The sequence below is a fragment of the Syngnathoides biaculeatus genome, chromosome 20 (genome assembly GCF_019802595.1).
Source record: "Syngnathoides biaculeatus isolate LvHL_M chromosome 20, ASM1980259v1, whole genome shotgun sequence".
Taxonomy (NCBI): Eukaryota; Metazoa; Chordata; class Actinopteri; order Syngnathiformes; family Syngnathidae; genus Syngnathoides; species Syngnathoides biaculeatus.
In genome coordinates this window covers 6,171,752-6,193,922 of record NC_084659.1, presented here as the reverse complement: position 1 = coordinate 6,193,922, position 22,171 = coordinate 6,171,752, and the positions used below count along the sequence as shown (strand labels likewise).

At 47.8% G+C, this 22,171-nt stretch overlaps 1 protein-coding gene across 2 annotated transcripts in view; it reads left to right on the top strand.

Moving 5' to 3' along the window:
• The first annotated feature begins 4,337 nt into the window (after positions 1-4,337).
• The window catches only part of syt1a (synaptotagmin Ia), a 74,154-nt gene continuing 56,320 nt past the window's right edge, over positions 4,338-22,171 (top strand). For both annotated transcript variants that reach the window (XM_061806220.1, XM_061806219.1), the window contains exons 1-3: positions 4,338-4,908; positions 7,147-7,254; positions 7,378-7,614. The gene's annotated coding sequence lies outside the window, so the exon portion shown is untranslated. The remainder of the gene's footprint in view (positions 4,909-7,146; positions 7,255-7,377; positions 7,615-22,171) is intronic.

Genomic DNA, 22,171 nt, shown 5'->3' with positions numbered 1-22,171 from the left:
CATCCGACTCGGGCCTCGCGTGCAAAAGCGCAATCGTCAATCTCAGTTAATGACAAAATGGCGTCGCGGTGCCTGACAGGCGAAGTGCTCGGGAACACATTTTTGCTTGATTGGCGGAAAAAAAGTAGTGCGGGGGGGGGGGGGGGGGGGATTGGCACCATCCATGAATTATTAATAACTGATCCATACCAGCGGAGGGCAATGAAAAGTTTACTCGTTCTTTACACTTGACAACGTTTATTAGCTTGCCGTTTCCCGGCAGATTTTTGGACGCGACGTGCGACCTCAGAGAGCAAAAAGCCGCGCCGGGCCCGATAAGCCGAGATAGGTCGCGCTTATCTTGTTCCCGGAGAGAGGTCGGCCGTTCTTCACGCTGGCGTCCCGGCGACCGATCTCTTCCGTCTGGAGCCGCTGCGAGGCCAGATTAGAGAACACCTTTCTGTGTACTCGCTCTTCTTCATTTTTTTTTGCGTGGTCCCTCTGAAAAACGTGCAGGTGGAGGAAGTGAGAGGTCGTTAAATGTTTGCCAATAAAGACGGGCGCCCAATCAGACCACGCGACCCATCATCCGCACGTGCGTCCGGGCTAAGCGATTCGACGCTCCGGCGAGATTTCGCCTCCCTTTGATGTGGTTCCGCCGCGTTGCCGAGGCAACCGCGCAGCAGAGCGCGCCCCGATCGATCGGTCGCTTGACGGTGTCTCCTTGGGTTACCGAAAACCACGACTCGCGGCAGCTTGCGGTACCAAAACGCGGCAGGGCACTTAAGGGGCCTGAGCTGGGGTAACGAGAAAGAATCCACAGAATCAAAACACAAAAAAACCCACATTGGATGACATGATTATCGTCATGCGATTGTTCCCCGGCGGTTGCTCGTGACAACCGCCACCGTGCACCGTAGAAATAAGTACAACAAATCAGCCACAAAGTCCGAGAAGTCATGGTTCGTCAATCTCGGGTGAGCAGGTCGCACGCTTATGGTCATAAATGGGGTAACCGCCTCCACACCCACTTGAAATAAAGATGATTCCAAATAAGCCAAAATTAAAAAAAAAAAAAAAAATCAATGGCGTTGTTTATGAATTCGCCCATTCAAAAGAGTCCGTTTACATTTCATACAAAGCACAATAGAAATGAACAAAGTAACTTGGTTAGCGTTAAACACTTTCTGTGTACTAAAGGCTTGTAACCAGGTGCGCTAATGCTGGCGCCGCACTACCGCTAACACTGTGCTAACGCTAGCGCCACATCACCGCATAAACCGTGTGGAAAAAAGTTGCGGCTTGTAGGCCGGAAATTACGCTACAAAAAATTCACAGACAAAATGACATGGGTACATTCGCAAATAATATTATTGTAATGGGCTACAACAATTCATCGAAGAACAAGTAATTCCGTTCCAAGAATGGTTTGAAGGAAGATTTTTGAAGCCTTTTGAAGCCATACGCGATCTGAGTCACAGATACGACAGTGAGATTGAAAACAACGTGCGTGTTAACAGTTATTGCGTCGAATAATCATCGCCACCTAATAGAAACAAAAACAACGACTAGAAAAATTCCCCAAAGTCAACAGAGTTGGCCTTAACCGCAAGCGGCGTCCGACTGTGAAGGAAGGAAGGAAGGAAGGAAGACCCCTGCCGTGTGCCCGCATGTCCTCCGGTAAGTTTGCCCGCAATCATTTCTCCTTCTGTGCCTCCCGACGTCGTCGTCGTCGTTGTTGTTGTTGACGTTTTCCCCGCTTTGACAGGAGCCAGCGCACGTGACGGATGACTCACAAAGTCCGAGCCGGGCGGGAGGCTCGGCCGTGAAGGTCACTTCGCCGTTGCCATGACGCCGCCGGGCCTCCCCCGTCGCCGAAGCCGCCGCTTGGCGTCGCGTGGCGCCGGGCGGCCCACGCCGGCTTCCTCCTGCTCCTCCTCTTCCCGCGGCGCTAAGTCAGCGCGGCCCAACGGCGACACTCCCGGTACAGACGGACGACCATCTGCCGTTTACGCTACGTCGTAAAATGGCCGACGAGCGCTCCGACTGATCGAAAGTCAGAACCAAAATACCAACACGTCGCGGAAGCAGGACGGGGGCGCCTCTTGCCGGGTATTCGGGATTTTCCACAAATTGTGCGATTTGAAAAATCGACGTGAGGGGAAGAAAAATAATAAAATCCAAGCAGATCTGGTCACAGAAATTACAAATGTTTTGAAATATTATATTTTGTTTTATATTATTATTTATATATATATATATATTGAAATTTTCTTAAAATTGCAAATTAGAAACAATTGTCAAATTTGACAAATAAAATAATAGAAATAATAATAGGGGTTAATATTTTTAAATAAATCAATTTCAAACTTGAAATAAACTTGAATAATATCGCCGAGTATTTGCCAGCTCGTCGTGTTTCATTACTTGAAGTGAAAGCGTGAGGTCGTCTCCTCGGGACAATTTTCTACGAGTCACTTTACATAATGCTGCGCCCCCCCCCCCCCCCCCCACGCTTCCATTAGGCGTAGATGGACGCGTAATAACGCTCGCTCTCCTCCCAATTTATTTGGCGGCGGATGAAAGGCGGAAGGACCCGAGGAAATATGATTGTGATCAGCGTTTATGAGCTCCAAAAGAGCACGAGCAGCAAAATGCCCCAAAAAATAAAAAAATAGACCACAAAATCTAGATCAACAGTTGGGTGAAAAATGTATTTGCTATACAAACTATAAGTAACAAAATGTAAAATAATTACAATAAAAATGCACATAATGGATAAATCATCTCAAATGAAAAAAAAAATACTAATTTGAACCACCTGTGCTAAAAAAAGAAAAAAAAAATTCCCTTGAGTGTTGATCGCTGTCATCCGAATGAGCCAAATTGCTGGAAATGGTGGAACATGAGCGCTTGTCATCCGTGTGACTTCAGCTAGCTGGCGAGCGTCGCAATTGTTGCGCTTTTGTTTGCCGGCGCAGGTGCTAATCGCGCCGCTTGCGGAGCCAAAGCGCATAATTGCAACACTTTCCCTTATCAAAAGCTGCGCCTCACTTTTGTTTCCTTCCTAAGAGACTTGCTCGTCTTCAGGTCGTCGCTTAGGTTGCTGCAACCCGTTCAAAAGCATGTCGGAGTTGCGCTGGCGCTCGCCATGTTTTAGGAGACAAAATCTTAAAACTGAAATGATTAGTTAAAATATGTACCGCAATTCCCGGCCCACAGAGCGCACCTGATTATAAGCCTCACCCGGTACATTTGTAAAGGAAATAACATTTGGTACATACAGAGGCCGCACCTGTGTATAAGCCGCGAGTGCCCACATTGAAACGTGAGATATTTACAAAGGAAGACGGTACGCTGAAAGCTTTTTAAAAATTGTAATACCTTAGCTTAACTTAACATAGCAACTACGCAGTAGTACGAAGAGGGCTGGTAAAAAAAAAAAAAAAAAGTCGCGGCAGCGACACGTTAGCACAGTGCTAACAGTGCCGGTTAAAAAAAACAACCTAAATCGCTGAGACGCGGCAGTCACACAGCAGCAACCACTAAGGCAAACATGATGCTAACGCTAGCGCGGTGCTAACAAGGCCGGGTAAAAAAAAAAAAAAAAACATACAGGTAAAAATCACTGAGACACTGCAGAAACACAGCAGCAACATGCTAGCACAGCGCTAACGTCAGCGTACAGCGCTAATAGGGCCGGTTAAAGTCACTTCCTCAGCACATATATTCCACCGGTCTCACTCGTACCTTTTCCGCTCGAGTGCACGCTTGCGGCCGTTAGAAAATGCACAAATTAGCCACATCGCCAAAAGGTCAAAAGCGTATGAAAAAAGTTGCGGCTTATGGGAAAAAAAAAAAAATACAATAAAACAACCTAAAACAATTGAAGATGGACTATGTATATATATAATATATATATATATATATATATATATATATATTTTTTTTTTTTTTTTACAAAAATTGAAATAAAAAAACTTTAATGAAACCAAATAAAAATTTAAAAAGTGAAAATAATAATGATAAAATTACCGGCTGACTCAATAAATACAACCCAAAAGTAACGTCCCTTTCATTGGGATAAAAGATGTCTTGATGTCAACAAATGTGGCCATTTTGCCAAAGATTCATGTTGAACCCAGCCGGAAACGACGAGCCGCATAACGTCGCCGCCGCTTCTCGCTCACTCCCAAGAAGCAAAAAAAAAAAAAAGAAGAAGAGAGAATTAGCTCCTCAAGTCCATTTTGTCAGGACAATAGGAGCCACTAACTGGCGGGGTTTTCGCGTTTTTAGGATTAGCAAAAGGGACAAAAGATTGCCGCCGTTTCTTTTTGTGCTCAAATGTGAGCGGTGGCATTTTTAATTGGATTTATTCTGGGGTGGGGGGGGGGCAATTCATTGTATGTGTGCCATTGTTTAATTGACACGGAGAAGGCTCGAGAAACGAGTTGAGGAAGTGCTCATTTGCATTCTCACGAGAGGATCGGATTAGCGAGCCCGCGAGGGCCGCCATTGACCTCTGACACTGCTTCCTGGTGAGAGAAAAAAAAAAAAAGAGACAAGGAGGAGAGTCGGCCAGGAAAGCCCTCTAATGAGTAGCACTACTTTTAGAAAGTTTGTCTACATTTCTGTCGTGTATCGTGGACGATTAAGGAGAGGAAGAAAAAAAAAAAATCACAAAATGCGACCTTTTGTAAATCGCGTTTGTATAGTTTGTCCCAGTGGCTTTGCCGTACTTTCTGTTGCCAATTGTTGAGCGCATGCGCAGTAAAGGAGAGCAACACCTGGCGAGTTTGTCACTTGACGACTTTTGGTCATTTGTGCGTTGACCCGCCCGAAAAAGAAGGAAAACGTGAATGTGCGTCATGCATGACGAGTTTGGATGGAAACTTTGAACGTTCCTTGGCGTTTGAACCCTGTTTGAAGGTAAGCCAATCATCTTTCTGCTTGTCGCTTCATTGCCCAATTATTCCTCGTACGTCATGAATTAATGACGTAACAAACGTGGAGTCGAGTTAGTGGGCGTTGATGGCCTCATGTGCAGGACGAAGGCGCTAGTTATGTTTATTGATATTTAAAAAAAAAAAAAAAACTATGAGAGGAAAAAAGCCATCAGCGGCTAGCTCGGTAGAAATGTGTGTTTTGGTTCGCACCTGGTCGTGATTTGCTCAGCAAGAAGCGGCCACGCCCTAAAATTCTGCGTGCTGGTGACGTCAGTAAAGCGGCTGTTGCGGCATCAAAATCGTGCACGTTTCGGTGACGTCGCATCCGGCAAGTGGGAGAATTGTCTCTTACCGTTTCATAAAATCATAAACCTTCTTTCTTTTCACCCTTCCTTCCTTCCTTTCCAGCTTTTCTTTCCTTCCTTCCTTGTGGTTTTCCCCATCCTTCCTACCAACATGCATCCTCTTTCCTTCTTTTCAGTCTGTCCATTTTTTTCTTCCATCCTTTCTCCCCTCTCTCCTTTGTTGCATCTTCCTTTCTTTCCTTCCTTCCTTCCTTCCTTTCCTTCCTTCCTTCCACCCTTCCTTCTTTTCTGTCTGTCCATTTGTTTTTTCTTCCATCTTTTCTCCCCTCTCTCCTTTATTGCATCTTCCTTCCTTCCTTCCTTCCTTCCTTCCTTCCACCCTTTCCAGCTTTTCTTTCCTTCCTTCCTTGTGGTTTTCCCCATCCTTCCTACCAACATGCATCCTCTTTCCTTCTTTTCTGTCTGTCCATTTGTTTTTTCTTCCATCTTTTCTCCCCTCTCTCCTTTATTGCATCTTCCTTTCCTTCCTTCCTTCCTTCCTTCCTTCCACCCTTTCCAGCTTTTCTTTCCTTCCTTCCTTGTGGTTTTCCCCATCCTTCCTACCAACATGCATCCTCTTTCCTTCTTTTCAGTCTGTCCATTTTTTTTTCTTACATCCTTTCTCCCCTTTCTCCTTTGTTGCATCTTCCTTTCCTTCCTTCCTTCCTTCCTTCCTTCCTTCCTTCCACCCTTTCCATCTTCCTTCCTTCCTTCCTTGTGGTGTTGTCCAGCCTCCCTACCATCCTGCATCCTCATTCCTACTTTTGTCTGTCCATTCATTTTTTTTCTTCCATCTTTTCTCGCCTCCCTCCTTTGTTGCATCTTCCTTTCCTTCCACCCTTTCCTTCTTTTCAGTCTGTCCATTTTTTTCTTCCATCTTTTCTCCCCTCTCTCCTTTGTTGCATCTTCCTTTCCTTCCACCCTTTCCTTCTTTTCTGTCTGTCCGTTTGTTTTTTCTTCCATCTTTTCTCCCCTCTCTCCTTTATTGCATATTTCTTTCCTTCTTTCAAAAAGTTCACTGAAAACGCGTCTGCCGTTCCACCCAGTGGCGATTTTGTCGCGCGCCTTTTTCGCCAGAGGGCTCCGACTTCAAGCGTTCGCCCGCCCTGATGGATTTGACCGCACGGCGTCAATCAGGCCCAAGATGGCGTCCGACCGGAACCCTTCCGTGGCCGCCGGCCGCTTCCTTACCCCCCCCCCCCCCCCCCCCCGTTACAATTGTCACTTTGATTTTTTTTTTTTTTTTTTTAGCGCCTCGGGCCCGGTCGCCTCTCGGCAATCTCGCCGTCACGCCGAGCGCGGAACGTTGTTAGCGCTGCAAATGTGCTGCTGCTAAAAATAGACCATCGATTATTGGATGTGGCCACGGGGCCGCTTGACCTTTCGGAGCGCCTGGGCGGATGCCGCGGGGGGGGGGGGGGGGGGAACGGGGAAAAAAGTGCTTTTACATGCTCTTCTCTCCTCAAAAAGTCTCCTCAGTAGTTAATGAAGGCATCGTGCTTGCGTGCATCATCCAAATAGCAAATGTTTGTTCGATTACAAAAAAAATCTAATGTAATAATAAAATACACCACCATATCGTCGATATTGTTGCATGTACAGTCATCATTTTTTCAAATGTTTGAATGAAATGCTCGTTCACCTTTTTTAGGTTGAGCATTATTAAAAAGATACATGTAAAATGGCAAAAAACAGAAATGAAACTATAATACAGGGAAAATACATGATGTAGTTTCTTAATACTGTGAGGAAAAAATGAGGATGACATCACTTCCTCACCTGGCCACTTTATTAGAGAAGTCTCATAAACGTTTGTGGTTTTGATTGGCATTGTCAATCAAGCGGTTTGCTTTAATTTAATTTCATTTTTTTTCCAGTCGAGTTGTCGCAGCTCCCTTCCAACTCCCCCGAGTTTGCCGTCACCATGGCGACGTGCTCCATCACCCTCCAGCAGCCCGCCGACGAGCGAGCGAGCGACCTTGCAGGTGTTTTTTGCGCTGCTTTCTCTGTGGAAACTGGCTCCCCCCCCCCCCCCCCGTCGACAAGTTCTAACACGCGAGGTGGGGGGGTGGGGGGGGGGACTCTTTTGTCACATCCCCCCTCCGTAGCCAATCGCGGACCAGGACTCGGCGATGCGGGACGCTGGAGGGATTCCGAGAAAATTGGTCGTCCTCGCTGGCGACTGATCATCATCCAGACTCCGCCCCCCCAAGTTTCTCTCTCTCTCTCTCTCTCTTTCTGTCATTCTCTGGTTCTCCCTCCCTCTCTCCGGCGCGCCGCTTCCCGTCCCCCTCCAGATGCGTCCGCCTCCCCGCCAGGAAGGTGCGCTTGCGACCGTCTGCCAGGTAAGAGCGCCGACCGCTCCTTTTTTTTTTTTTGTTTTTAGCCCCAAACCTGCCGTCCGTGAACTTCCGGAAGGTTCCGCCCCTCTCGGTGATTTGATGTTGACGTGTGGCGAGTTTTTTTTTTTTTTTGTGAGGTTGATGGTCTCCGGTTGCGAGGGGAGACCACAGTGTGTGGGTGGAATGAGGGAGGGAGGGAGGAGGCAGCTTTCATCTCCTCTTGCCCATCAAATTTGTTTCATCTTTTCTTTGTTTTTCTCCGAAAGTCGTCTTTGAAAAGCCATTTCTTCCATATCTATAAAAATGTTGAACGTACTCGTTTTTCCCCGGGAGTGCCACGCGCTTGTTCTGCCATCTTAAATTGCGTTTAAAGCGCCAGCGAGCCTGCCGTGTGACAAACCCGACCCGAGAGCGCGACTGTCACGAACGCCGGTGTTTCTATCCGACTGTGTTTTGTCCGGCCGGCGTTGGCCCCCCCAAAACCTTCGCCGTCCAAAATGTGAACAGTTCGGCATTTTCAAGTGTTGAAAAAGGTCTGGTCTCTTTGACGCTGCGATGTTCAGGAAAAAACAAAACCTGGCCGTTTATAAACTCTTCATTTTTAAACATTTCTTCATCAACTCTACATGTCTGTCATACGATATTTCCCCACCTGGTGGACTTTGATGCATGAAATCGTGACCCACAAACTGTTAAAGATCTTCACAATCTAACCTGTTTATTGTCCCAAAACGTGTGAGCTATGTGTTGGCGAGCAAGTCTCCAAGTATGTCCGAATGTCGGCGTTGTAGTGCCCCCATGTGGCCAAGATACGCGCACCACAAGGACGAGCACAATGTCTGTTAAAAGGAAGTCAAAAAAATGTGGCAAAAAGTATTTACGTTCTATTTTAAAGTGCAATATTGGAGTGTGCTATTTTTCTAATTTTAAATTGTAATTTTTTTTTTTTGCAATTCAGCAGTTTAGTCGAACAGCAGTGCCTTACAAGTGCCCCCCCCCCCCCCCCATTGAATGATGTTTCTGCACACTAGTAGCAAAGCACAGGCATACTAGTAGCAGATTTTACAAGTGAGGCAAAACTGTGGAGAACTTGACACCTGGACATCTTTTCCCCCCCGACTCTGCGACGCCCTTTGACCTCTCCCCCGGAACGGCCTCGTGCTCCTCTCGGGATTATCGAACGTGGCGACGGGAGGGGGAGGGCGGGTTAGTTTCACGCCGGCAACGCATTAACCAGCAAGCTCCCCGGCGGCCCGCCGTTACCTGGCGACCGCCGCCAAAGACGCGACCACAGGTGAGGGCCGACCTATGACCCCCCCCCCCCCCGAGGGGCGCGCGTGATTACCTTCTCCACGCAGAAACGCCAAACATACGTCGCCGTTTAAGCAAAAATGTAACGTTATGATTTTATGCGGGGGGGGGGGAGGGCAGTTTTTGTGAAAATAAGCAGCAGATTTTACAAGAATGAAATTGTTACATTTCTCCAAATTGCGATTTCCCATTCCATCCATTGTTTGGGGAAACGGGAGAAAAAAAATCATTTTGTGAGATGATTTATTCTTATTCTTTCATTTTCTCAAGAATAACAAAACTTTCTATTAGGAAGACAAAAAGCGTTAGTTTTGCGAAAATAAATGATTGGAATTGTAAAAGAGCCGAGTTAGAACACTTTTGATCATATCGGATCACATTTTGAGATCCCCGCATGAAATGAAGAGTGCGGACAAAACTAGTGATTGTGGCGCTTTCCTCGCGGCTGTCATTCGTCACTTAAGAGGAAATTGATTTTCTTTTTTAATATCCTGATTCCTTCTCGGCGCTTATTACAAGACGGACGCATGACGCGCGCCGGCTGCGTTAGCGCACTACACACTTGAAATATGAAATATGAAATGCATCTTATTCGCCTTATCGGCCTGGACCTAAATCAATAGTTAAGCTGCATATGTAAAAATAACTCCGAATGATACATAAAAAGCATATATTTGAGTGTTTATTTATATGTGTATATTTCTATATATATGGTTCCTTACAGGTGAACTGAATATGATGTGAATTTAGTACATTTCAAACATAAAAATATTAAACATGCTACATTAGATAGTGTACATCAAATATGTCAATCTAAAGAAATAAAAGTACAGTTGTAAAATGGCAGTAAGTGGAACAAAATGGATTTATTTCCCCCCCCGAAAACTGGTGCGATCCGGTGCGCGCGAGTTGTGCGGGTCGGCAACGAAAGTTGCCTCTGATGTGAACATCCTTGTTGGTCGCCATGGCAACCGAGTCTCCCGCCGGGCCGGAGGTTGTCACGCCAGTCGCCGAACGCGCCCTCCTTTTAATCCCAGCGCTCGATGCGGGGGGTCCACCCTGTCCCTAAATATTGTGGGGACGACACGCAAAGCGCCCCCCCCCCCCCCCCCGTTCCAAAACGGTCATTAGCGCAGCGGCCGGGGATAATCAGCGGGCATCTGCTCCCGTCTCGCCGTTCCCGTCGGAAGATTCCGTCCGGCCTTAACCTCTGCCGTTCCCGTGCCGTGCGTTTTAGTTTTCCGACGCGCTGAGGAGCAGATTCCCAAAGAATTGCGTCCCACCAGTTCTCGACACGTCCCTCAAATTAATAACCGACTTCCTGTAGGAGGAGGCTGGGCGGTCATGTGACGCCGGATGGGAGGAGTCACCTCATTGCATCGTCATGGATTAGCCCGAGCGTCGAAAATGAGAAAGTGACCAATTGGATGGGGAGGTGTGTGCGTGGCAACACCTAGTCAGCCACGCCTCCTATCCCTGATAGATTGTTCTTCCTTGGACATGGTGGTTTCTTTAAAAAAAAAAAAAAAAAATTGAAATACTAGCTTGAAGTTGTATTTCAGAGACAAAAAAGGTCAGAATCTGAAGTATTCTTTCTCAGCTGTAATTTGGTGAGTCATATTTTGCCCCGTTTAAAAAAAAAAAATACATATTGCATCAGCCTTTTGAAGAAAATAAAGTAATTCTTGTTTTTTCAAGAACAAAAATACAAAAATTTATTTTTTTCTGGAAAATAATTTTTTTTATTTATTTCAAATTTTATAGTGAATGCTTGTAGAATAAAGTATTTTTCCGTTCATTTTGAGGATTTTTTTTCTGTCGTGAAAGAACTTTTTTTCCCCCATACAGTAAGTTGTATTTTTTCAAGAAAAAGTCCCTATTTTACAAAATATTTTTTTTTTTTTTCAATGATTCCTTTTAATTGATTAAGCATATATTTTAAGCTAGTTCTGGAAAAAAAAATGTTCTTTTCCAGAACAAATTTCCAATTGAAAAATTGCAATTTTGAAATATTTTTGGGACAGAGCAAAAATGTTATTTGTCAAAGAAATCCGAAAATAAACATGAAGAGAACTCTTTCAAGAAAAGTTTTTTTTTTGTTTGTTTTTTTAGACTTCTTGATCTTCAGATAGCAGAAAAGTTTGATTTGTCGGATGTCGCGCGTCGCCGCAGAATGAAGAAGCGGCCCAATCAGAGCCGAGCCGCCTGTCAATCACGCGCGGCCCTGCGAGCTAACGCTAATTGCGTATGCAAATGAGCGCCGACGAGTGACTTTGCGTCGGCTTGGGGCGTTTGCTGATTGCGAGGTAATCACGTCGCGCGTCTCCGTGAGCGTTATTGACACGAATTTCGGGCAAATGTCAAATCGCAGCATTCCTTCTTCTCGTGACGAATTTATTATCCTGTGTTAAAGAAAAGTGTGTGTGGGGGGGGGGGTGTGATCATTAAAAATGTTCGTGTTGGGCTGTTGTAAACTCGCAAGATGAATTTTTGGGGAAAATCCAATCCGGCGCCGTTCCCCAGGAAGCGTCCCCAATCCACAGGCGCTCGTCTTTGCGCACTTTTGATGATAAGACGACAATAAATGTGCGATTGTCAAATTAGACGGCCCGCAGAAACCAAAAACCAAAAGCAAGTCCGTGGGGAGCGGGTGGTCTGGCGCGTGATGGGCGGATCGGCATCGTGTCATATTTCACGTTCTGTACGTCTGTAATGTAACAAATTCACATCTACCGAACTCGCCTATATTTAATGTCCATTGTGTATCATACATATTTAACTGAAGTACAGTTTATGTATCAAGTTGACCGATTTTGACATTTAACCCCTCTACTGTACCTTTTATGTATTACACAAATCGAATGTACCATATTGTGGTCCTATATAATGTCTTAAATATCTGTAATGTACACTATTTTCAATGTATACGGTTGTAATATATCATATTCACATCATGTGTAATGTTCAGTCCACCTAATTTACATCCATATGTGTGTTCTCTGCACCTAATGTGTCCACTTTATATCATATTTAATCTATTTGTAACATATCAATCGATGTATCATATTTGCATCATCGCTCATGTTCTATGCACCCGTAATGCGCCATAATTTCACGTTTTTGTGAGCCATACACCGGATGCACCAATATATCCAACACATACGCCTCCTACGTACAAGTATACGTCTCTAATGTCTGATGAGTCCATCCATCCGTTGTCCAAGCTGCTTATCCTCACAAGGGTCACAGGAAAGCTGGTGCCTATCCCGGCTAGCGTAGGGCGAAAGGCGGACTACACCCCGAATGGGTCGCCAGTTAGGGCGGATTTCAACTCCGTCACTGAGTGGGAATCGATGTATCGATCGATCTGTGTGTACCACTACACCATCAGTGACTCTTGTCTGATAAATGTCATATTTCATAATCTACATACTGTTGGTTCAGCAGGACGGGGGAGCCGGTGAAACCACTCCAAAAAAGACAATTTGAGCGACTTGCGAAGAGTTAGTGCGTCCCGTAAGGTGGCCGACTTACCTGCGCGCGTCTCACGAGGTCAACAGCGGACGGCTTCAGCTCACCGCCGTCTGCCGTTGAGCTTGAATCGAGACGGGAAAAGATAAGCCGGGCAAATCTGGATCGCTCATCACCTCGTCGACGCTCGGCGGGGAACGCCGAAGGCCCCGTCGGAGGACTTAGGCCTGCGCCCGCCAGAAGGGGGGGGGGGGGGGGTGGGGGGGGTGGGGTTCGTAGAGTTCCGGGGAAGTCCGTCCCCGAACGACGGTAAACTCGGCGCGGATCGAGCAACTGTTTGTCCAAACCTTCCCCCTCGACTCGTTATCGCGTTCGCCGGACATTCCCCCCCCCCCCCCCGTGTGTTTTTCGCCGACAGATTGACAAGGCGTGACACCCCCGCAAAGGAAAACAAAGGAAACAAAACACTGTCGGCGCTAGTCAGGAATCACCAGAACAGTTCCACTGTTTGGTTTTTTACCTTTTAAAAATGGAGATTAGCGTTCAAAAACGGGAAACGGCGATACCGGCGCCTTATTTGGGGAGCTTTTTGCACTCATCACTAAGTTATATATATATATATTATATATATTTTGGATGTACCTATATATATATATATATACTTCTAAGAATTCAGTTTTAAAAATGTAACTTTTTTTTGGGCTGGGGGGCTTTTTGGTGAAAATAAGTGAATGAGAGCAAGGTCAGAATTTGAGGGAGAAAAATGCTATTTCGGGAAAATTAGTCCTTATGACCTTTTACAACAAAGTTCAATTATCTTGGGGTCTTGTTCACGAGTGAGGGAAGAATTGACAGACGGATCGGTGCAGCGTCTGCAGTGATGCGGACTTTGTATCGGTCCGTTGTGGTGAAGAGGGAGCTAAGGCGAAAGGCCAAGTTCTCAATTTACCAGTCGATCTACGTTCCTGCCCTCGCTTATGGGCATGAGCTGTGGGTCGTGACCGAAAGAACAAGATCCCGGATACGAGCGGCCGAAATGAGTTTCCTCCGCAGGGTGTCCGGGCTCTCCCTTAGATATGGGGCGGGAAGCCCGGTCGTCAGGGAGGGGCTCAGCGCCGAGCCCCTGCTCCTCCGCGTCGAGAGGAGCCAGGTGAGGCGGCTGGGGCATCTGGTCCGGTCACCTCCCTGGTGAGATGTTCCACCGGAAAGAAAGACCGAGGACGACTCCAGGACACCCCGGAGAGACGAAGTCTCTCGGCTGGCTCGGGAATGCCTCGGGATCCCTCCGGAAGAGCTGCAAGTCTGGCTATCCCTGCTGAAGCTACCTTCCCCGCGACCCGACCCGGAAAAGCGGTAGATGATGGATGGATGGATGGAAGGAAGTTTAAATTGAACAAGACAATACATTTCTTTAAAATAATTTAGATACATTTCTGTACCTTCCCAAAGCACCCTGCCGGATGTTTCCACATTAGCTTGGCATCAAGTGGCCAAACGGGTTGAAAAGTTAAAAGGCGACGCGCGGAACTATTCACAACGTGCGGGGCAAACAGAAATAAAACGATAAACAAAATAACCGGTATCATTCCCAGGCTCGTTTTATCTTGGGTGCACGCCGGCTCCACGGAGAACAAAGGCTGCCCTCTGTGCACAATGTTGAGTCAATTATAGAAATAATTATCATGTAGTCATCAATTATGAATGAGCGAATAAGAGCCCAGAAAGAAGCATTGTCTTCTGAAACGTGCTTCAAGAAAACGGTCGCTAAAACTGCCCCAGAAAAATGTCACCATTTTCTGCGGCTGGCTGAATACCAAGGCCGTGGATTTGAACCAAGACGTCTCCTTTTGCATTGTGGACTATCGTAGACCACGTGAGCGCCAAAATGCTCCGCGATTTCCAACAAAAGGTACCGGCTCTCGCTCTCTCGCTCGTACGTCGGGGAGACTGCGAGAGGGCAGCGGACTCCGAATCGGAGCGCGGGGCCGACGCGCCGTGAAATCGCATCGGTCCGAACCAAACTATAAGCGTCACGTCCTCGTTCCATCCACCGTAAAATGATTTTCCGTTGAGGTCGACGAGCCCCCGCCGAACGTTCATCAGGCGGAAAATGTGAAATGAAAAGCGACTCGGCGATTCGCACCTTTTGGAAAGCGCGACCGCTCGTTTACACGCCGGTAATGAGCTTGACGGCGTGCGCTTTCGACCGCCCGACGTCGACGTCACGAACGCCGATTCTTGTCCTGTCTCGATGGGATTCTCTTACATTTTGCATCCAGCATCTCAGCTTGAATGAATTTCACGGCAAAACGCGTTTCAAAGTTTGAGTCACCTTGTTGCGTCTTGACTGTAAATCCCGGAAAGTCCACATGAAGCATTCCAAACAAAAACCAAATGTGGCCGATGGGTGATTTCTGGAAGGTCTTACGAACGCCGTAGTTTAGTCGATCTGCATTTGTACAGCAAAACGTGATCCTCAAATCGGAGACAAAAACGGTCCAAGTTGCGCGTCAAATGGTCTCCAAAAGCTACTGGTGGGATTCAGAACACCCGTCTCAGGACTCAAGACCAAATTACTTTTGAAGGTCTTGTCTCTTGGTCTTCAGTCTTGAACTCACAAAAACGGCGGAGAAAAGAAATTGCAAGTAATGCTAGCGAATCTCATTTGGTCTATCTGAGATGATCTTTCCAGAAAGAAGTCGTGCTTTGGTCATGGTTGTGGGGTTTTTTTTTTTTTGGTCTTGGTCTTGGTCTTGACTCAATCTCGACTCCAGAAAGTCTCTCCACAGTCTCGGGCAAATTTTGGTCTGGGGTGGTGCCGTCTTGACCTCGACACGATCCACCGGTCGGCTGCCGTTCAACGATTTTGTCTCGCTTGGTGGTGAGATTTTGCGAAGACCAGATGTCTCCATTTTGGTTCAGTTTTGACAACTTTGGCTTCTGCCAACGGAATTTGAGGCAATTTCATGGCAAAATCCGTCAAACTTAATCCCACGCGCGATACGCTTTGACGTTTATTACAAATAGCCTCTAATGATGTCTGAACAGGACGGCTAATGACTGTACGGGGCCGTATTCGATTTACTAGCTGACTGGACAGTGGGGTGGGGTGGGGGGAAGAAGCAGCGTCGGCGGGTGACCGGTGATGAATGACCGGGCGCTGAGTTTGATTGGCTTTTTATCTGCTCGCGCGACTGGCGGGGATGAACGCAGATTGATGGGCCGCGGAGAGCCGAGAAGCTCTTGTCTGGCGCGTGCCCCAGAACACTCGAGACCGCCGTGCACCCTCCCCCACAACCCTTTTAGTTATCGTTCAGGTCGATTTTTACGATTGAATCTGTACAATATTTCTTATGCTGGTTTCCCATCTTGACCTAAAGATCACGGCAGGCTTGTTTGCACTAATTCCGCTTGGGTGGCTTAGTCCTGTGGTGAGACAACCACCCCCCCACCCCCTCCCATCCATAGGCGAGCGTGTCGATCTTCTCCGTTTAGCAGCGCCGCGTACAAGTGTTATCTCTGGTCGCGGTGAATTGAAGCGCTTCGATTTTCCTCCGGTTTCAAGGTCACCTTCAGGCGTAACTCTTCCCCACCCACCCGCTTACCCGCAAGGGGATGAGGATGGAATGATAAGACCAGGGTAAGATCACTTTTCTCTTATGTAAGCTAATGAGAAAATCACTTTTTGAAGGAGGAATTGCAATTCCATATTGTTTTGTTGCCGTTACTTCTTTCACGAGAAAACGCGGAAGTATCGACACTTTGCTAAAGTTGTCACGGTACGCTTAACTGTAATTTCACTGTCCACTTTAATTAAGTAGCATTAAGGTCTCAACCGTAACAAAAGTCACTCACATTTGAAAAATGTGCGGCTGTGGTCAGTCACGCACGCAGATATAAAGTTACGGGTGTGGTCCACCAGTCATGCCTGCAGATATACAATTGCGGGTTCGGTTTGTAGCTATGAGTGTACCCCTTTAAGAGCAGAGGGGGGCAGTGTCAGGTAAACGAGGAAGTCGAAGTAGGCCTGGCAGCAGCCTGTTGTTAGGCTTTCGTGTTTATCAGGCTTTGGTTCACAGCGCTGGATCGGTTTTCAGGTGCGCCGAGAGTGTGCGGCAAGTGCGCGATTGCACAGTGGCGCAGCTTAGAGGGAACATTGGTCAAGACTGCACAAAATAAGCGACGTCTTTCAATATCGATGTATTCCTACTCGTAACAAATTTCACGCAGGTGATTTTTTTTTTTTTTTTGTGTGCGCTCGACTGTGCGGTTTGCGAGTGCGATGGCGCGCCCGTCAAATCACAGTGACTGCATCGCTATGGGGAAAAATGTCTAAATTGTGCCCGAAGTTTTTGCGCATTACTTTCTAGCAGTGCCGGGCTCACTTTTGTTGGCCTAGAGATAGTGCTACAATTTACTTCCTGTACTACGTTCCTTTCTAGCCAGGTTTCCAGAAAAACAAAAATAGGCCCATTTTTTTTTTTTTCAAGCAATATGCAAGGCATTACTCAACATTATATCTTGTAAAGTCGAGGCTTTGCGAATGACTGGCCCCGGCCTCCCGCGGCCTCCTCTTTTTCTCATTTTAGGGCCATTAGTGCCGCCCGTCAGACCGTATGGATCCGGATCCTGACATCCGCTAAACAAATCACGTCATGCGGAGTCGCGTTTCGGCCATTGACATTAACCAAACGGCGTGTGTGTGTGTGTGTGTGTGTGTGCGTTGTCTGCATCCATTCCCCTCACTTAGCGCTAATACGGCGTATTGAACAACAAGCAGGCGTGCTCCAAACACAAGCCGGGGCCAAACAAGCATTCCTAGTATAGCCCGAACGGGCGCCGACGCAGTGCCGAAAACGTCCGAAGCCGTCCGACCGACGGGCCTCGACGGGAGTCGCGCGCCGACCGCCGACTTCGCCGAGGGGCTCGCGTGTCGATTAAAGCGGATATGGATCGCAAAGCCGCGCCGTCGCCGGGGAACGTTAACCTCTTGACTGCCGACAGGCAATATTAATCTGTCAGATTTCCGTCGTCTGGAGCGAGATTGTGTTTACAAGCGACCCAGTCTGCCAAGTTTACCCAAATGTTAATGGGCGTGTGGATTCACAGACGCAATTGAAGCACTCAATCGAATATTTATTGCGCAGCACGCCGTCCGCAAACTCTGGCATCACGGGCGTGTTAATAATTGAAAAGGGCAGCAGGCGATGCAAACATATGGCGGGGGGAGCGAGGCGGAGGCGGAGGCGGGCGTACGGCGCCGACGGTGAGTACCTTGGATTCATTGACTAAAGTCGGGGGTCGGGCCGCAGGTGGGTGAGATTGGAGTGGGAGGGGCCTGGACGCCGCTGGGCCTTTTTTTGCGTCTGCGAAAGGTTAACATGGTGACTATCACATGTTATTATGCTATATAGTAGTATTCATTTCATAATTAAGTACTATTATGATGATGTATCCATCCATCCATCCATCCATCCATTTTCTTTGCTGCTCATCTTCACGAGGGTCGCAGGGAGCGCTGGAGCCTTTCCCACCGTTCAACGGGCAGGAGGCGGGGCACACCCTGAACTGGTCGCCGGCCAATCGCAGGGCACACGGAGACAAACAGCCGCACTCACAATCACACCTCCGGGCAGTTTAGAGCGCCCAATCAGTGCCAGCCTGTTTTTGGGATGTGGGAGGAAACCGGAGTGCCCACCCGGAGAAAAGCCACGCAGGCACGGGCAGAACATGCAAACTCCACACAGGCGGGGCTGGAATCGAACCCGGGTCCTCGGAACTGTGAGGCCAACGCGATACCAGCTGAACCACCGTTCCACCTTATGATGATCAATCAAGTGATCATTGAAACAATTTAGTGAACTAGATTAACATTTATGATGTTTATTTAAAATTATGTATATATATGCACATGTATTAATAGACAATATATAGGATCATATTTTTTTCAACAAATTAATCAATTACGAGGAACCAATTTTAGGAGAAACCCCCCCCCCCCCCCCCCCCGATGAATCATCTCGGGACTCGATAATTTAAATGCTCGGCGGACTGACAGGATGGTTCGCGTAGCCAAGCACGCAAACCGTCTCCTTGGTGGTCCGGTGAAGCAGCGTGCGGCTCAAGTAACTCAACAGCAGCGGGAAATGGCATAATCCACTAAGTGGTTGGGAATGATCACCGCAGCGCCACCTGCTGCATGGGAGGTACACATTTTAGGCGAGATCGAGAGAGAGAAGAAAAAAAGGTTGTTGGTTTTTTTTTGGGGGGGTGGGGGGTGGACGGACACTCGATCGGCCTTGACGTTGCTGCTCCTCTGCCGCGTAATTATTCACGCAAGTGGCACACAGCGAGTTATTTATACCGTGCGCCGTGTTTGTTGCCCAACCGCTTTTTCTAGGTCACACGCGCACACACAAAATGTTCTCCTCTCGCCTCACCCACGCAGCCCGCCAAATGCCTCCGCCGGGTAAAAAAAAAAAAAAGGTGATGCGGATTTTCCGCGTGGCCGATCGGTCGTCCCGGCCGGGATGACCCAAAACGCTCGTTAGCGTTTCCCCGCTTCGAAAACCTCAGATGCGGTCAAAACTCCCGGGTGTCGTTTTGATACTTGCAGTTGTGGTATTTCGGTTTGGCGGAGCGTCAAAAAAAAAAAAAAAAAAAAAGTCGTTTCCAGGTTTTTCCATTCTTTAGTAATCAGCACTTGAACGTGGATTGGTTTGAACCAAAACGCCAGTTCTGGCCAAAAAAAGCAGCGAAAACGAATTTTGTGTGAGGCAATGCTGACATCAGTGTGATTTTTTTAGATCGTACCATGAAGTGCGTCACCTGTTCTGATATTCTAAATGTACCCCGACACATACTCTTTGCAGCTTAACTATCCATAATTTTTCTACCCCAGAATCGACTCGACGAGCTGAGGTTCACCGCCCAGTTGTTGTCTTGCACTCAAAAGCTGCGCTGATCTCAAATCCGAAACTGCGCCACGTTGCCATCTGCTGGCACGTGTTCTTCGCTAAAGTTATGTAAAAGCTCGAATTTCAATGAGAAGCGGAATGAGAGCCGCGCGTTGAAAAACACTTTGACGGATATATCAGTCTTTGGCAGTAGACGAGTGAATTTCTTTTGCTCTTAGGAGAATTACCATAATTTCCGACTTATCACTCACGACTTTTTTCACTCGCTTTCAACCCTGCGGTTTATGCGGTGACTCGGCTAATTTGTGCATCTTTTTTGACGGCCGGAAGGTGGGGACTCGAGCGGAAAAAGTAAGAGTGACGCCGGACGAATGTATGTGCCGAGGAAGTGACTTTTACCGGTCCGGCCCTGTTAGCGCTGCGCGAGTGTGTCACTGCTGTGTCTCAGTGATTTTTTTTTTTTTTTTTTTTTTTTTTACCAGTATGTTTTTAAAAATTTTTTTTTTAACTGGCCCTGTTAGCATTAGCGCGACAGCAGCGCTAGCATTAAACTCTGTGTACTGTCTTTTTGTGAATATCTTGTTTCAATGTGGGCACTTACAGTTTTTCCACAGCTGCAGCGTGTGGACGTACCAAACGGTATTTCCTTTACAACTGTACTCGGTGAGGCTCGTAAGCAGTTGCGCTCTGCAGGCCGGGAATTACGGTAAATTTAGTGTTTCGGAAAATGTTAATCAGCAGCAACAAAAATGCAAGTAAATACTTGAGTGGAATAGTTTGAGCCAGCGGGGAACCTGCGCCTCACTTTGAGCCAGGAAAAATGTGCTGCGGCTTCCTTTGTTGCCCGTTTGTAAATGATTGATTTATGCAATGATAATGGGAGTAATGCATAGGTAATAAACGCGCTCGGGCCAGCTGTTGTTTGCCAACGGGGAGCCGGGCCGCTTTAATCAGGTGGGCGCTGGTCTGGAGAGTCGGCCACAGGCTTCTCTCTCTCTCTCTCCGTTCGGCGCCGCTCTGAGCTGAATTCCGCCCGGCGCCGTCGATCACGCCTCGTCGTTCATCGCGTCAAGTGTCCTCGCCCGGCGCCCGATCGCCGACATCAATCACGCGTCAAAGCGGCTCAAAGGAGACGGCGCCGGCGAGCGTCCGTATCGGTGACCTCCGTCGTCGCTCGCTCGGCCTTTTTCTATTCCCTGTGCTGACGAAGCCTCGTTAATGATTATTTATAATCCTTTTTTTTTTTTTTTTTGTATATCATTTTAGGCGCCGTCCCTCGTTTAAACAAAATAAGTAGAACGGAAAAGCGCCGTCGCCTCAGGCACGGAGCTAAACGCATTGAAACGCGCAAGCCGAGTGGAACAAAGTCAAGTTGAAAACGGCCACGTTAACTTTGCGCTTCCGGAGAACCGCACGCCATTAAAACCAGAATGTGCCGGAGCTCATATTTATTCTTGAACATATTCAACAGACTGCAGCCAAAATTCTTGACCTCGCTCAAAATCGTTCACTTTCCTTCTCCTTTCGGCTTGTCCCGTTAGGCGTCGCCACAGCGTGTCATCTTTTTCCACCCAAGCCTCTCTCGTGCATCCTCCTCTCTAACGCCCCAACTGTCCTCGTGTCGTCCATCCACCTTTTCTTTGGTCTTCCTGTCTCTCGCTCTCTTCCCTGGTAGCTCCATCCTTACCACCCTCCTACCAATTTCCTCACTCTCTCGCTTCCGGTCATGCCCAAACCATGGAAGTCTGCTCTCTCTGGAACTTTGCCTCCAAAACGTCCAACTTTGGCTGTCCCTCCCTCTCAAGAGCTCATTTCTAATCCGATCCAACCTGCTCACTCCGAGCCAGAACCTCAACATCTTCATTTCTGCCACCTCCAGTTCTGCTTCCTGTTGTTTTGTCTCTAATCCGTCCATCACGGCTGGTCTCACCACTGGTTTTATAGACTTTTCCCTTCAGCCTAGCGGAGACTCTTGTGTCACATAGAACACCAGACACCTCCTGCCAACTGTTCCACCCCGCTTGGACCCGTTTCTTCACTTCCTTAGCCCACGAGTGTGCTAAATTCACACACCCGGGGCAACCTCAGTCCATTCCTGTGACACCAACCTGTCATGTGAATATAAAGGATGCGGTACTGCAGTATTGGACGCATTGGAAGAAAAACCCTTTGGGACGATTGACTTTTTGTTTGTGTGACCGCAGACGATTCGGGTCTGAAGTAACAGACGTCGCTACTAGACGACAAAAACCTCTCCACAAAAAATCATCAGCGTCTACGTCACCTTCCTTGGGGGAGGTCCCCGGTCAGATTCGTCGTCTCGGGCGACGTCGTGCCGATTCCCTTCCGTCCTTCTTCCCGCCCCAGTTCATCGCAGGCCCGGCGGCCGGCCCGCTCGATAGCGATTCAGCCGTCGTCCTTTCGACTCGCGACCGCTCCGCGGCTGAACGGGGCCGCGGGTGTGTTTACCGTTTCAATAAAACGCTCGCCGATCAGGCGGCGCGCCGTCGTGTCGAGCCTCCCAAATAAAGCGATATGAATATGAATATCTCGCGGGTACGGTGCGATCCGCTCCTTCAATCGCACCTCTGCAATTTCCGCATGCAAATGTCCCGGGTGGAGGTGGCGGGTGGGCGGGTGGCCGGCGCGGCATAAATTACATTTGCATGCGATCGGACGAGGGAAAACGAGAGAATTACAAACTCGGAGAGAGGCTGATTGCGCTCGTCTCTCTTTGGTCGCCCTCGACGGGTTTTGGGCCTCAGTGGAGACTCGATTATGGCGGCTTTCGGGCTCATTTGATTTTAATTGAAAATGGACAGATGGACCAGGTCATTTGGAGATCCGTTGGAAGAAAAAAA